Source organism: Hyperoodon ampullatus (genome assembly GCF_949752795.1).
Source record: "Hyperoodon ampullatus genome assembly, chromosome: X".
In the NCBI taxonomy this organism is placed as follows: domain Eukaryota; kingdom Metazoa; phylum Chordata; class Mammalia; order Artiodactyla; family Ziphiidae; genus Hyperoodon; species Hyperoodon ampullatus.
Window position 1 is genome coordinate 77,126,194 of NC_136913.1, and position 17,529 is coordinate 77,143,722.

Sequence of the window (17,529 nt, forward strand, 5' to 3'; positions counted from 1 at the left end):
GGATGGAGAATGAAGAATGAGTGTTAATGAGTATGGGGTTTCTTTTTGGGATGATGAAAATATTCTCATATTAGATAATGGTGATGATTGCAAAATTTTGTGAATATCCTAAAGCCACTGAATTTTATACGTTAAAAGATGATTTTTATGACATGTGAATAATATCATGGATAAAAATATTGAACCAGAGAATAAATTACTGAACTTATGAAGAACAATACATCACCAATCTTTGTATTCCTTTCTCATTAATTATTTACTTATAATCTCAGAAATACACAGCCTAAAAGAATATACCTAGTGGTAATTTAAGCATGCTTTTATTGTTTTCTTGGTTGTATGTGTGAGTGTATAGTATTTGTAATATGTTGAATGATGTCTCCTCAAAAGGTATGCCCACCCAGAACATGTAAATATGAACTTACTTGGAAAAAAGAGTCTTTGGATATGTAATTATGTTAAGAATCTCAAGATAAGACCATCCTGATTTGTCCAGGTACCCCTTAATCTAATGACAAGTGTCCTTATGAGAAGACAGGACATAGAGGAAAAAAGTCAATGTAAAGATGGAGGCAGATATTGGAGTGATATGTTTACAAGGATTACAAGCAGCCACTAGAAGCTGGAAGAGGAAAAGTATGATTCTTCCTTAGAGCCTTTGGAGGGAGCACTTCCTCACAGACTTCTGGTCTCCAATAAACAATATATTTTTTATTGGTTTAAACCACAAAGTTTGTGGTCATTTGTTATGGTCACCCTAGGAAATAAATACATAATTTGGTACTGGGATGTAAGGTGCTGCTGTAACAAATACCTAAAAATATGGAAGTGGTTGTGGAATTGTGTAATGGACAGAAGCTGGAAGAATTTTGATGTGTATAGTAGAAAAAGGCTAAATTGTCTTAAAGTGATTGTTAGTGGAAATATAAATTTTAAAAGCAATTCTGGTGAGGGAGGAAGAAGAGACAGGCACCTTAATCCGGAAGAGACAAGGAAAAATTCTCCCCTACAGCCTTTGGAGAGGTATTTCTCTACCGATACTTTGATTTTAGACTTGGCATCCAGAACAGTGAGATAATACATTTCTATTCTTTTAGCCACCAAGTCTGTTCTAATTTTTTATGGCAGCCCTAGGAAAACAATACAAATTAAAAAATTCCAATGAATCTACAAAAGTATCTGAGAACCAATAAGTACATTTTTCACGATCCCAGGAAACAAGGTCAATCCACAAAACCAGTCGCATTTCTATGTAAAGATAATGAACAATTGGAAACAGAAATTCAAAACCATGTACATTCACTTCAATAAATAACCTATTCCTTTAAAAACATGCAAATGGCCAATAAACACATGAAAATATGATCAACATCATTAGTAACTAGGTAAATGCAAATAAAATCCACTACAAGATCCCACTTCACACCCACAGGTGTGCTATTATCAAAAAGACACACAGTAACACATGTTGAAAAGGATATAGAGAAATTGGAACCCTCATGCATTGCTGGTGGAAAGGTAAAATTGTACAGTCTGGCAGTTCCTCAAAAAGTTATACATAGTTGCCATATGACCTAAAATTCCTACTTCTAATTGTATACCCAAGAACTGAATGTATACATCCACACAAAAAATTGTACAGAAATGTTTATGGCAGCATTATTCATAATAGACAAAAACTAGAAACAACCCAAATGTCCATCAACTGATGAATTGATAAATAAATGTGGGATATCTGTACAATGAAATATTAATCAACAACAACAAAAAAGTACTGCAACATGTTACAACATAGGCGACTCTTGAAACATTATGCTAAGTTAAAGAAGCCAGTCACAAACAAACCACATAGTGTGTGATTCTATTATATGAAATGCCCAGAGTGGGCTAATTTGGAGAGAGTAGTTTGGTGGATGCTTAGGACTGCGTTTGGTGTGGGGAGAATAAATGCAGCTTTACTGCAAATAGATACAGGATTTTAATCTAAAATTAGACTGTTATGGTGGTTGTGAAATCCTGTAAATGTATTAAAGCATTGAGTTGTGCAATGTAAATGGGTGAATTGTATGATATATGAGTCATATCTCAGTAAAGCTATTTCATAAAATAAAATTTTACGGTATAAAGCATTCTAAGAAAACATATGCAGGATTTGTATGTAGAAAATTACAAAACGTTGGTAAAAGATATCAAAGACCTAGACAGAGAGACATACTACATTCTTTCATTAGAATACTCAACATAGGAAAGATATCAATTTTCTACAAATTGACCCATAGATTTAATATAATTCCAATGAAAATGTCAGTGTGATTTTTTGTAGATATAAAAAAGCTTATTCTGATGTTGATATAGAAAGGCAAAGTCACTAGAATTGTTGAAACTATTATTTTTAAATAAGAATAAAGCTGGAGAAACTACAATACCAATTTTAATATTTACTATAAAGCTACAGTAAACAAAGCAGCACAGTACAGGTGAAAGAAGATATATAAATCAGTAGAACAGAATATATAGTCTAGAAGTATTCCCACAAAAATGTAATCTGTTGAATCTTGAAAAAAGTTGAAAAGCAATTCAATGGAAAAGAGATAGTCCTTTTAACAATATTGTGAAATTTGAACACCCATATGAAAAAAAAAAGCCTTGACCAAAACTTCCAACCTTATACAAAAGTTAACTAAAAATGGATCATAAATAGCTTTAAATGTCAAATGTAAAATTATACAATGTTTAGAAAAGAGATGTGAGAAAACTTCCTGACCTGGCATTATACAATTATTCTTAGATATGACACCGAAATCATGACTCATTAAAAACTAAATAAATAAATTGAACTTAATCAAAATTTAAAACTTTGGCTCTACAAATGACACTGGTAAAATAATGAATAACAAGGTACAAACTAGCAGACAATATGTGTGAAATCACTTATCTGACAAAGGACTTATATTCAGAATATATACATAATTCTCAAAATTTAATAGTGAAAAAACATAAAACTCATTTTAAAATGTGCAAAACATTTTAAGAGATACTTTACCTAGTGAGAATGCAGGGAAATTTGAACTCTTATGCATTGCTGGAGGAAACGGTAAAATGATACAGGAGCTCTGCAAAATAGTTTGGTAGTTTCTTATGAAGTTAAACATACATTTAGTGTATGAGCTAGCAACCTCACTTCTAAGAATTTACTCTAGAGAAATTAAAACTTATGTTTACACAAAAACCTGTAGAAATACATTTATAGCAGCTGTAATTATAATCACCTAAATCTGGAAACAACCTAAATGTCCTTCATTGGGTAAATGGATAAGCTAACTACCATATATGCACCTAATGGAATACTGCTTAGCAGTAAAACGAATGAATGATTGATATGTGCAACAACTTGAATGAATCTCAAGTCATCATACTATGTGAAAGAATCCAATCTAAATATATAATATACTGCATGATTTCATTTGTATGCCATTTTCAAAAATTCAAGATTGTTCTAAATTCCTTGAGTTAAGGGTGGAGAGAGAGTATAACAACAAAAAGATAGCATATGGAAGGGTTGGGAATGATGGAATAGTTCTGTTCCCTGTTTGTAGTAGTGGTTAAAATTCATAGAACTATACACAAAAAGGTCAATTTTATTTTATGTTAATTATAATAAATTAAAGTTTAAATTAGATAAATAGAAAGAGAGAAGTGATCAGTGATTTCTGATGGAAAAAAATATAGCATCAGAAGTCTGAGTAAGGAACATGAGTCCATAATAAATGACCAAGAATATTTGATAAAGAATTGCATTAAACTTCTTTACATTAAAAACTGTAATTTCCAATTTTAAAAGCTCAGTAGTTGGCTTAAGCAATGAGCTGAAGAATTAATGGAATTTCAAGGGTTAAATGGTAACTGATTTTACTAAGAGTAAAATGTGAAATGAAAACACAAAATGTACTTTCATTTAAGTGTTATATCTATGTTATATAGATATATAACAGAAATATATGTTATATTTTTATAAAAATCAATATGTTATAAAGAGTATACTTTGCAAATGCACTTTGGCAAAAGGCCATAATCACACAGTTCTAATGTAACTATCAGTTCAAATTCTTATGTTAAAACTCTCAAGCATATTCCACTAAGTTAACATAAAAAATAAATATAATTCTAACACTAAAATCAAGTTCTTATCCCTAATATTACAATAAGGTTTCTATATTTTATGTACCCTTATTTATAGTGATGTATTATCATTATTATTCTCTCTAAACTGCAGTAAGACATAATTGTGATGAAGTTTCGAGAAAATAAATATGAAATGTGCTCTCATATTTCTTTGCCACATAATTTTACCATTTTAGAACATGCATATGATAAACCTTTTTGTACATCTATATCTTACACTTTTAATATAGAAAGATAAATTAATTTAGTCCAGAAGTAACATTTGACAAAATCTATATTGGGCACTAATTTCATACCAAATCAATGCTGAGTCATTATGGTGGTGCTAAGAGTTCAAGTGTTCCTTTTCTAGATATTGACTGCTGATATTTTAAAGAGGTGTTATTTGTATTCAATATAGCATTGTAATTTTTGCTTGACTTAAAGTCTCTGAGTTTAAGAGAAAGTTCTACTTAGCAGAGGAAGTAATTATGCATTATACACTGTTGTGCATTATGCAATATTTTTAATCAGCTGAAACAAGCCTTAGTTATGAAACTGAAACCTGAGTCAAGCAAAAGGAGAAATGCTGTTGCATTTTTGCAGTCTAGTTCTTTTCTAAATGTAACCCTCATTTTGTTAACCTATGAAAGGACAAAATAATACATCTTGCTAATTTGGACTTTCATATAATCTTACATGTAGGGAAGGAAATAATAGTCCTTATTGTAGCTTTTATTAATTATGTCACAAGTTATAGTTTTTCAATATTTTCCAGAAATGGAAGATAACACATATAAAGGTTTTAAATTGTATCTGTTTTTCTGCTATATCTAATACATGTACTAACAACCCAGTTTGAGAAGTAAGAGTTTCTAGAAACTGATTGAGTGTATAAACATCTTTTTGGAAGCTGTTTGTATCTAGGTTTTAAAATCTTACTACCTTCAATTGGACTTCATGACTTAGCTTATAACCTTTTGATTCAAAAAGAAGACCCCCTTCAATTGTAATTTACAGAGAAATTTAGATAAGAATATTTTACACTCGATTATTTAACTTCTTATATAAGTAAATCTATATTTTACAGGCACCAAGTATGAAGCTGATACTGTAATCCTTATAGATAAAAAGGCAATACACAATTTAGAGCCATAATTAAAGAAATTGAAATACCTATTTACTATACGATATCTTTGCCATAAATCCTTAACTATGTGATAAAATCCTTATTCAGTCCTCCAGTTTAAGTAACAAAACTCACTCTGATGTTTTCTTTTTTATTTGTGAAGAGTCTATCTGTGGTTATGAGAAGCCTAGAAATTTTTCTCAGTTAAAACTTTTTCATAAACATGAGCAAAATAGCTGCATAAGATGTTCCCTGTTAGTATCCCCCAGAACAATAATTTGGCATCCATCCATGGATAAAAGGGCCTCAGAGGGAGCTTTGGGATCATGGTAAGAGTTTGTGAAACCTGGTACAGTCCAAGACTGAGCAGAGCTGTTTCAGAAGGAAGGCCTGCACACAGATGGCTCAACTACAGCCTCAGTAGGTCTTGGTCCTGGTACCAGTACCATATACCAAGGGACCTAGGGAAAGATATGCCCACCTATGCCTCAGGTAAAAGGCATACAGACCTCAGTCCTGGCTGTAGACCCTGATGTAGTGTGTGAACTGGCTCTATCCCTTCTTGGCTGCAGACTGGGAGCCCTTGAGGTAATCCCAATAAATTTGATAGGTACATTCTAAAACTGGCCTGTAAATGGGCTCCAGCCTGACCCAGCAGCAGTCCATGAAGAGTCCTGTTGGCAAAGTGCCCCAGCAGGAGACACCACCATCCGAGCCACTGGATACACTGAAGAGGCCCTATTTTCTGCTCCAGCTGCCTCAAAACCACCGTCTGCCCATAGTCACAAGGGTCCAGGGTCCCAGCAGCAGACGCTCCTCTCTGTGTTCCCAAGACCCTGAGCGGGCCCCATACTTGGCTCCACTCTCACAGCCACACTCCTTGCTAATAAATAATCTCAGTAAAGTTTCAGGATACAAAATCAAAATACAGAAATCAGTTATGTTTCTATACACTATCAACAAACTATTTGAAAAATAAATTTTTAAAAATTTCATTTACATTAGTAACAAAAACAATGAAATACTTAGGGATAAACTTAACCCAGGAAGTGAAAGATCTATACAACGAAAGATATAAGACATTGATGAAAAAAATTGAAGAAGACACAAATAAATGGAAATATATCCCATATTCATGGATTGAAGGAATTAATATTGTCAAACTGTCCATACTACTGAAAGAGAACTATAGATTCAATGCAATTCTTATCAGCATTCCAATGGGAAAAAAAAGACCCTAAAACTTGAATGAAAAAACAAAAGACCCCAAATAGTCAAAGCAATCTTGAGAAAGAAGAACAAACCTGGAGGCATCACATTTCCTGATTTTGAACCCTATTACAAAGTTATAGTAATCCAAACTGTATGGTACTGGTGTAAAAACAGACACACAGACCAATCAAGAGCCTATAAATAAACCCATCCATGTACAGTCAACTACTATTTGACAAAGGAGCCAAGAATACTCAAAAGAGAAAGGTAAGTCTTTTCAATAAATTGTGCTTGGAAAACTGGATAGTCCCATGCAAAATAATGAAATTGGAACCCTTTCTTACACCACACATAAAAAAATAACTTAAAATGGATTAAAGACTTAAATGTAAAACCTGAAACTGTAAAATTTTTCTATAAGTCTAAGAAAATTGGTAAATTACATTGATATTTTATTTGCCAAAACAGCAATCAGTATCATTTTAGGGATACCTTTAGAATATGGATTAACTGATACATTCTAGGGCCTTTGTCACCCTGATCTACAGAATACAACTATTTCTGCTTATGAGGAAACATAGAAGTATATGCTTCTCGGGGTTAGTATATGCTTCTTTGTTCACCACTACACAGATAAAAATTTCATTTAGTACTTGGTTACAGAAGAAAGTAGGAAAAAGAGATTTTGGCATCTCCCATTTCTCCTTTTGATTCAGAGGCAGTGATGTAGGGATTGCACCAAATGTCAAGATTAATAGCAAAGAAAGCCTTCACCACTGAAAACTTTACCTCTTCATCCTTCAGGATTGATTGAATGACTATGATAGTAATAGGAAGGTTCCAATAAGCAGTGAAACTCCCTACAAGTTAGTTCATGCTATCTCCCAAAGTCAAATATACTCTTGTAGCAAAGAGGAAAAAGTTCTAAAAGTAAAATAAAACAAAATTAAGTAAAATACTTAAAAATAAATGCATATAAATGTTCATTGGAAAAGTAAATTTTCACAACAATGAGAGAAGCACAGTTAGGGACTGATGGATGGTGTTTATAAGGCTGGGAGATAGGCAAAGCTGCTCAACTTTCTCCTTCGCCCATCCACAAGGATTTCAGGTTTGAAGTATGAGAATTTTTCTCTATCCTAGGCCTCTGCTCTTGTAAAGAGGACTCAAGAGAAATAAAAATGAATATTTTTTTTATTTTAGAAAAGGCAGAATAAATGATGAGGTCAGAGAGAGCAGGCAACTGTTTATAATCTTGTTCAGTAGCCTACACCAAAGAGACTATCTGGGGTGAAGTATCAGTTAGGGAAACTAGGTGATATTGCATATAAATTTGTCCTTTCCTCCTCACATGTATTCCATTTGGGTCTACTAGATACTATAAAGATCTGAATTCTGCCTCTGGTTCTTTATGGAACGTTTGATGTTGAAGCCACAAAATTTACCAAAGCATTTTTGTTTACTCTGAACATTACCTAGAATTAACAACTTAGTCTAGCATCTTTGATGAGACTTACTGGGTTTTTTTTGAGTGAAAGACTTTTTACTACTAGTTTTTTTCTTCTTTTGTGCATTTTGAAAATTAAATTTTATTGGAGTATAGTTGATTAACAAAGTGTTAGTTTCCGCTGTACAGTAAAGTGAATTGGTTATACATATATTACATATATCTACTATTTTTTGATTCTATTCCCATATAGGTCATTACAGAGTATTCAGTAGAGTTCCCTGAGCTATACAATAGGTTCTTATTTGTTATCTATTTTATCTATAGTAGTGTGTATATGTCAATCCCAGTCTCCCAATTTATCCCTGGCCCCACCTTTCCCCCTTGGTAACCATAAGTTCTTTTTCTACAGAGTAACTTTATTTCTGTTTTGAAAATAATTTCATTTGTACAATTATTTTAGATTCCACATATAAGAGATATCATATGATATTTGTCTTTCTCTGTCTGACTTACTTCACTCAGGATGATAATCTCTAGGTCTATCGATGTCACTGCAAATTGCATTATTTCATTCTTTTTTATGGCTGAGTAATATTCCATTGTGTGTGTGTGTGTGTGTGTGTGTGTGTGTGTGTGTGTGTGTATATATATATATATATATATATATATATATATATATATATACATCATCTTCTTTATCCATTCCTCCATTGATGGATATTTAGGTTGCATCCATGTGCTGGTTATTGAAATTAGTGCTGCAATGAACATTGGGGTGCACTTATATTTTCAAATTATGGTTCTCTCTGGATATATTCCCAGAAGTGGGATTGCTGGATCATATGGTAGCTCTATTTTTAGTTTTTAAAGGAACCTCCATATTATTCTCCATAGTGTCTGTGCCAATTTACATTCCCACCAAAAGTGTAGGGGGGGGTTCGCTTTTCTCCACACCCTCTCCAGCATTTATTATTTGTAGATTTTTTGATGATGGCAATTCTGACAGGTGTGAGGTGATATCTCATTTTAGTTTTGATTTGCAGTTTTCCAATAATTAGTGATGGTGAGCATCTTTTCATGTGCCTCTTGGCTATCTGTATGTCTTCTTTGGAGAAATGTCTCTTTAGATCTTCCAGCAATTTTTTGACTGGGTTGTTTGGGGTTTTTGTTTGTTTGTTTGTTTTTATATTAACCTGCATGAGCTATTTGTATATTTTGGAGACAAATCCCTTTTGTTCACTTTGTTTGCAAATAATTTCCCCCATTTTGTAGGTTGTCTTTTTGTTTTGTTTATGGTTTCCTTTGCTGTGCAAATGTTTTTAAGTTTCATTAGGTCCCATTTGTTTAATTTGTTTTTATTTTCATTACTCTAGGAGGTGGATCGAAAAAGATCTTGCTGTAATTTATGTCAGAGAGTGTTCTGCCTATGTTTTCCTATAAGAGTCTTATAGTATCTGGTCTTATATTTAGGTCTTTAATCCATTTTGTGATTCTTTTTGTGTATGGTGTTAGAGAATGTTCTAATTTCATTATTTTATATGTAGCTGTCCAGTTTTCCGCTTCTTGAAGAGACTGTGTTTTCTCCATTGTATATTCTTGCTTCCTTTGTCATAGATTATTTGACCACAGGTGCATGGGTTTATCTCTGGACTATCTATCCTGTTCCATTGATCTATATTTCTGTTTTTGTGCCAGTACCATACTATTTTGATTATTGTAGCTTTGTAATATAGTCTGAAGTCAGGGAGCCTGATTCTTCCAGCTCCATTTTCTTTCTCATAATGGCTTTGGCTATTCAGGGTCTTTTGTGTTTCCATACAAATTGTACATTTTTTTTGTTCTAATATTGTGAAAAATGCTATTGGTAATTTGATAGAGATTACATTGGATCTGTAGATTACTTTGGTTAGTATAGTCATTTTGATTCTTCCAATCCAAGAACATAGTATATCTCTCCATCTGTTTGTGTCATCTTTGATTTCTTTCATCCATATCTTATAGTTTTCTGAGTACAGGTCTTTTGCCTCCTTAGGAAGGTTTATTCCTAAGTATTTTATTTTTTGGATGTGATGGTAAATTAGATTGCTACCTTAATTTCTCTTTCTGATCTTTCTTTGTTAATGTATAGAAATGCAAGAGATTTCTGTGTATTAATTTTGTATCCTGCACCTTTACCAAATGCATTGATGTGCTTTTGTAGTTTTCTGGTAGCATCTTTAGGGTTTTCTATGTATAGTATCATGTCATCTGTAAACATTGACAGTTTTACTTCTTCTTTTCTAAGTTGATTCCTTTTATTTCTTTTTCTTCCCTGATTGCCATGGCTAGGACTTCCAAAACTACGTTGAATAAAAGTGGTGAGGGTCGACATCTTTGTCTTGTTCCTGATCGTAGAGGAAATGTTTTCAGTTTTTTGACATGGAAAAAGATGTTTGCTGAGGGTTTGTTGTATATGTCACTTATTATGTTGAGGTAGGTTCCCTCTATGCCCACTTTTTGGAGTGTTTTATCATAAATAAATGCTGAATTTTCTCAGAATCTTTTTCTGCATCTATTGAAATGATCATATGGTTTTTAGTCTTCAGTTTGTTAATGTGGTGTATCACATTGATTGACTTACATATGTTGGAGAATCCTTGTACCCCTGAGATAAATCCCACTTGATCATAGTGTAAGATCCTTTTAAAGTGTTGGATTTGGTTTGCTAGTATTTTATTGAGGATTTTTGCATCTATTTTCATCAGTGATATTGGCCTATTTTCTTTATTTGTGTGATATCATTGTCTGGTTTTGGGATCAAGGTGATGGAGTCTTACTGTTAATGTAAAATTGAAATTGGTATTTTTTCTTTATTTATATCATGCAAATATAACCTGGGAATTATTCAGCTTGGAAAAAAGTAAACTGAGAGGTATTAATTATTTGCAAATTTTAATCATCTCATCTATAAAGGTAAAATTATTATCCTACAATCCTCATTGGCAGTTCTTGAGGTCTTTTCTCCAACTTTTGCAGGCATAGTAAACCTAGAGAAAAGTAAAAGTCTTCTGTCTCTATTAAATTACATGAAACAATAGCAACTACCTGCATATAATTCTTCACAAGTCCAAAGAGTAAATGATAATTTTCTTTAGGCACAACCTCTAAACACTACCCTAAGAGTCTGACTTTTTTTTCCTTTTTTTTTTTTTTTTTGTGGTATGTGGGCCTCCCACTATTGTGGCCTCTGCGGTTGTGGAACACAGGCTCTGGAAGTGCAGGTTCAGTGGCCATAGCTCATGGGCCCAGCCACTCCACAGCATGTGGGATCTTCCCAGACTGGGGCACGAACCCGCGTCCCCTGCATCGGCAGGCAGACTCTCAACCACTGCGCCACCAGGGAAGCCCTTTTTTTCCTTTAAGAATGAAAAAAAAATCCAATATTTCTGACCTGCTTTTTACAGTAGCTGGAATAGCATGGTCATAGTATTTAGAAATAGTTATTTTGGTCATACTATTTAATTACTGCTTTAGAGGTTATTTCAAATCCAAAATAAGGAATTAATTTTCTTAATATTTAGTTCAGCACAATTCAAGAAACATTTAATGAATATTTGCTAGTCAATGTTCTATGTTCTAGTAGTAAATAATGAATAGCATATAATGTCATCCCTTAAAGTTCTCTCAGTATGGTAGCAATGATAGTTATGTTAATCAAATAAGTACACGATAGTGTTATACATTTACAATGAAAAATATCAGTATGCATACTGTGTACAACAGCAGCATAGAAGAAGAAGTAACTCAATTGGACATCAGGTCCACAGAAGTTTTCACAGAGGGTATGAATCCGGAGAAATGTTGCAATGAATGAACAATATTTGCAAGGAAGACCTGTCCTTGGGATTAACACTGTTGTTATAATTTTCACAATCATATTAGATGTATTTACACAAAGATATTCTTATGTTCAAAAATCATTTCTCTTGGGCTTCCCTGGTGGCGCAGTGGTTGAGAGTCCTCCTGTTGATGCAGGGGACATGGGTTCGTGTCCCGGGCCAGGAAGATCCTACCTGGCATGGAGCGACTGGGCCCGTGAGCCATGGCCACTGAGCCTGTGCGTCTGGAGCCTGTGGTCCACAACGAGAGAGGTCACAACAGTTAGAGGCCTACATACCAAAAAAAAAATTTCTCTTGACCTGTAGTCTAGCTTAATGTTTCCAATCTCCACTGACACTTAAAGCTGAATAATACTTTGTTGTGTGTTTCTCTCCTGTGCATTGAAGCATCACACCTGGCCTTTACCCATTGGATGTTAGTAACACCACTACCAACTATGACAGCCAGCAATGTCTCCAGATATGAGTCTAGGTTAGAGCCATCAATCTAGCTGTATTTCCTATTACCCATTTAGTTATCAGAGTATTATTTTACTGCCATGTTGAAGATTTGATTTTATCTGATTGAATTGCATCCTCTTATCTGCCTTTTATGGCTGAGTGCTGTGGGGATGCAAGTTAATTTTCAAATAGATTTAGTTTTAAAATATTCAAATTACTTCCCTAACCTTTACTGTCAACAATTGCCATGATGACAAAAGAAACTGTAGTTAGTAAGGTGTATAGTTTTTAGTCTGACTGACTTTAGCAATAAAACACACTTAGAAGTTTTCTTTTAGAAATAAAGTAAAGAATGAGACATCAGGATTAGATTTTATTCGCAGAAGAGCATACAGTCCTAAAATCAAAGGAAAGTTGCCCACTGTGAATTCTACTCTTTTGTAACAACGTCCTTTGGCGATTCTGATGACAGGATTGGAAACATTAGCCTTTATTTTTTCCTCAGTCTGCTTGATTATCTACTCTGTATCTAATAGAATACTGTAAATATTGGGATCCCTCAGTGGCATGGTCTATATACTGCACTTGCATACTACCCCCGACCATAGCAAATTAATTATTAATGATTTGATGTATTACTAAAAAAAATTGTAGAACTTTTAATTTAATTTTTAAAAATTTTACATTAAATTTTTTATTAACATTTCTCTAATAATTAGCAATATCAAAACTACAATGAAATATCACCTCACACCAGTCAGAATGGCCATCACCAAAAAGTCTACAAACAGGAAATGCTGGAGAGAGTGTGGAGAAAAGGGAGCCCTCCTACACTGTTGGTGGGAATGTAAGCTGTTACAGTCATTATGGAGAACTGCATGGAGGGTGAGCAAAAATTAAAAATAGAACAACCATATGATCCAGCAATCCCACTCTGGGTCATACATCCAGAGAGAAACATGGCTTGAAAAGATACATGCACCCCAATATTCATTGCAGTGCTGTTTACAATAGCCAAGACATGGAAGTAACCTATGTGTCTATTGACAGATGAATGGATTAAGAAGATGTGGTAAATATATAAAATGGGATATTACTCAGCCATTAAAAAGAATGAAATAATGCCATTGCAGCAACATGGATGGACCTGGAAATTATCATACTAAGTGAAGTAAGACAGACAGAGAAAGACAAATTTCATATGATATCACTTATATGTAGAATCTACAAAAAATGATGCAAAGGAACTAAATTAAAAAACAGAAACAGACTCACAGACTTAGAGAATGAACTTACAGTTACTATGGGGGAAAGGTGGGAGGGAGGGACAGATTGGGAGTTTGGGATTGACATGTACACATGTATAGTTAAAATAGATAACCAACAAGGACCTACTGTATAGCACAGGGAATTCTGCTCAATACTTTGTAGTAACCTATATAGGAAAATAATTTGAAAAAGAACAAATACATCTATATGTATAACTGAATCACATTGTTGTACACCTGAAACTAACACAACATTGCTAATCAACTCTACCCCACTATAAAATAAAAATTTTAAAATTACATTAAAAAAGTGAATGTGTAAAGTGAGTTACAAATTGTTTGGAGATATACTTAAGTATAGGCACTCTTATTAAATTCATCAATTTAACATGATGAATTACTTCTACAACAGATGAGTATCAAAGCCTCCCCTGCTTTCCTGCCCTCCTGTGGAAAATATCTCTCCAAATCCTTATCATAAGGAAGTATGTTTGGTAAGTGTTAATTTTGAAAAATATCCGCTTGCAAATCCACTTCAAATGATGAGGTGAGTTGTATAAATACAAGTGAATTCACTATATATATAGCATCATATTCCATACCAAGATTGAATTGAAAAGAGAAATCATATATAAATACGTGTGTTTACTTTTGACCAAAAGAAGGGAAGTGGTATACTGGTTGCTTTCATATACTCTTTTTGGTGAAATATTTAGGGAAAAGGAAGACATTTCATTATTTTTTAAATTTTATTTATTTCATTGTGCTGTGGAAAATTTTACTTGGTTTTCTCTGTTAAAAAAACAAGAAAAGAGGGATGGAGTGAGGATGTTTAAGGAACCATATGTTACAACTTGCGTGAACTGTGTATTAATTTTGAAATATATATTCCCTTTAAAAAAGTAAACATTGTAGCTAGAAACTTATTTATACTAACTAGTTAGGAATATTAATTCTTGCCTTAGGAATCTTCACAATATGGTTACATGGAGACAATGTATAAGGATGAAGGGGGTAAAGTCTGAAAAGCAATACAAGATAGGTAAAAGCTATCAAGGCTTAAAAAATATTTTCATGTTAAACATGCATTACTGTTCTTTTGAATCATATTTTATTTTTAATCTCATCATTCCCAAGATCTTTATCCATGATTTCTAAATTTCTTGGAGGAAAAGCAAAAAAAAAAGTAATAAATAAGATATATATGTCTGGATTTTTTATACTCATTTTTACTTTACCTTTAAAAGTTTTTGTAATATATACAACTAGCAAAACAAAGAGAAGAGTAGGAGCACGTTACTCAGGACTCAGATTTGACACCTATATAGATGCATTGACATTCCCTTTATATTAGTTTAAATACAATCTTTATGTTAGTCTTTACTGAAGAAAGGGAAATAATTCATTATATCAGCAAATAACTTGAATGTTTACACTGGTAAAATATATATTGCATTTATACATTAGATTTAAGAAAAATGACAGATACATGGATAGATAGATACATTCATATAGAGTTACATAAACACATAGATATATAGAATAGGGAAAGATAATTTGTTATTTATTTATTTTTAAAAATCTTTATTGTAGTATAATTGCTTTACAATGGTGTGTTATTTTCTGCTTTATAACAAAGTAAATCAACTATACATATACATATATCCCCATACCTCCTCCATCTTGTGTCTCCCTCAGACACTTCCTATCCCACCCCTCTAGATGGACACAAAGCACTGATCTAATCTCCCAGTGTTATAGGGCTGCTTCCCACTAGCTATTTATTTTACATTTGATAGTGTATATATGTCCATGCCACTCTCTCACTTCATTCCAGCATACCCATCCCCCAACCCATGTCCTCAAGTCCGTACTCTATGTATGTATCCCGTCCTGCCCCTAGGTTCTTCAGAAACATTTTTTTTTTTACATTCCGTATTTATGTGTTAGCATACAATACTTTCTCTTTCTGAATTACTTCAGTCTATGACAGACTCTAGGGCCATCCACCTAACTGCAAATAGCTCAATTTCATTGCTTTTTATAGCTGAGTAATATTCCATTGTATATATGTGCCATATCTTCTTTATCTATTCAGCAGTTGATGGATTTTAGGTTGCTTCCATGCACTGGCTATTGTAAACAGTGCTGCAATGAACACTGCGGTGCTTGATTCTTTTAGAATTATGGTTTTCTCAGGGTATATGCCCAGTAGTGGAATTGCTGGGTCATATGGTAATTCTATTTGTAGTTTTATAAGGAACTAACATACTGTTCTCAACAGTAGCTGTATCAATTTATAGTCCCACCAAGAGTACAAGAGGGTTCCCTTTACTCCACAACCTCTCCAGAATTTATTGTTTGTAGATTGTTTGATGATGACCATTCTGAGTGGTGTGAGGTGATACCACAATGTAGTTTTCATTTGCATTTCTCCAATATTAATGATGTTCAGCATCCTTTCATGTGTGTGTTGGCAATCTGTATATATTCTTCGTAGTAATGTCTATTTTGGTCTTCTGCCCATTTTTGGATTTTTTTTTATTATTGATATTGAGCAGCATGAGCTGATTGTAAATTTTGAAGATAAATCCTTTGTCTGTTGCTTCATTTGCAAATATTTTCTCCCATTCTGAGGGTTGTCTTTTTATCTTGTTTATAGTTTCCTTTGCTGTGCAAAAGCTTTTAAGCTTCATTAGGTTCCATTTGTTTATTTTTGTTTTTATTTCCATTTCTCTAGGAGGTGGGTCCAAAAGGATCTTGCTGTGATTTATGTCACAGAGTGTTCTGACTATGTTTTCCTCAAAGAGTTTTATAATGTCTGGCCTTACATTTAAGTCTTTAATCCAATTTGAGTTTATTTTTGTGTATGGCATTAAGGCGTGCTCTAATTTCATTCTTTCACATATAGCTGTCCAGTTTTCCCAGCACCACTTATTGAAGAGGCTGAATTTTCTCCATTGTATATTCTTACATCCTTTATCAAAGATAAGGTGACCATATGTGTGTGGGTTTATCTCTGGGCTTTCTATCCTGTTCCATTGATCTATATTTCTGTTTTTGTGCCAGTACCATACAGTCTTTATTACTGTAGCTTTGTAGTGTAGTCTGAAGTCCAGGAGCCTGATTCCTCCAGCTCCATTTTTCTTTCTCAAGATTGCTTTGGCTATTGGGGGCCTTTTGTATTCCCATACATATTGTGAAATTTTTTGTTCTAGTTCTGGAGAAATGCCATTGGTAGTTTGATAGGGATTGCATTGAATCTGTAGATTGCTTTGGGTAGTATAGCCATTTTCACGATGTTGATTCTTCCCATCCAAGAAAATGGTATATCTCTCCTTCTGTTTGTATCATCTTTAATTTCCTTCATCGTCTGATAATTTTCCTGATACAGATCTTTTGTCTCCTTAGGTAGGTTTATTCCTAGGTATTTTACACTTTTTGTTGCAATGGTAAATGTGAGTATTTCCTTAATATCTCTTCCAGATTTTTCATCATTAGTGTATAGGGATGCAAGAGACGTCTGCACATTTATTTTGTATCCTGCTACATTACCAAATCCATTGATTAGTTCTAGTTATTTTCTGAGAGCAATTTTAGAATTCCCTATGTATAGTATCCTGTCATCTGCAAACAGATGACAGATTTATTTCTTCTTTTCTAATTTGGATTATTTTTATTTATTTTCCTTCTCTGACTACTGTGGTAATACTTCCAAACCTAGGTTGAATAATATTGGTGAGAGTGGACACCCTTGTCTTGTTCCTGATCTTAGAGGAAATGGTTTAAGGTTTTCACCACTGAGAACGATGTTGGCTGTGGGTTTGTCATATATGGCCTTTATTATGTTGAAGAAAGTTCCCTCTATGCCTACTTTCAGGAGGGTTTTTATCATAAATAAGTGTTGAATTTTGTAGAAAGCTTTGTCTGCAAATGTTGAGATTATCATATGGTTTTTCTCCTTGAATTTGTTTATATGGTTAATCACCT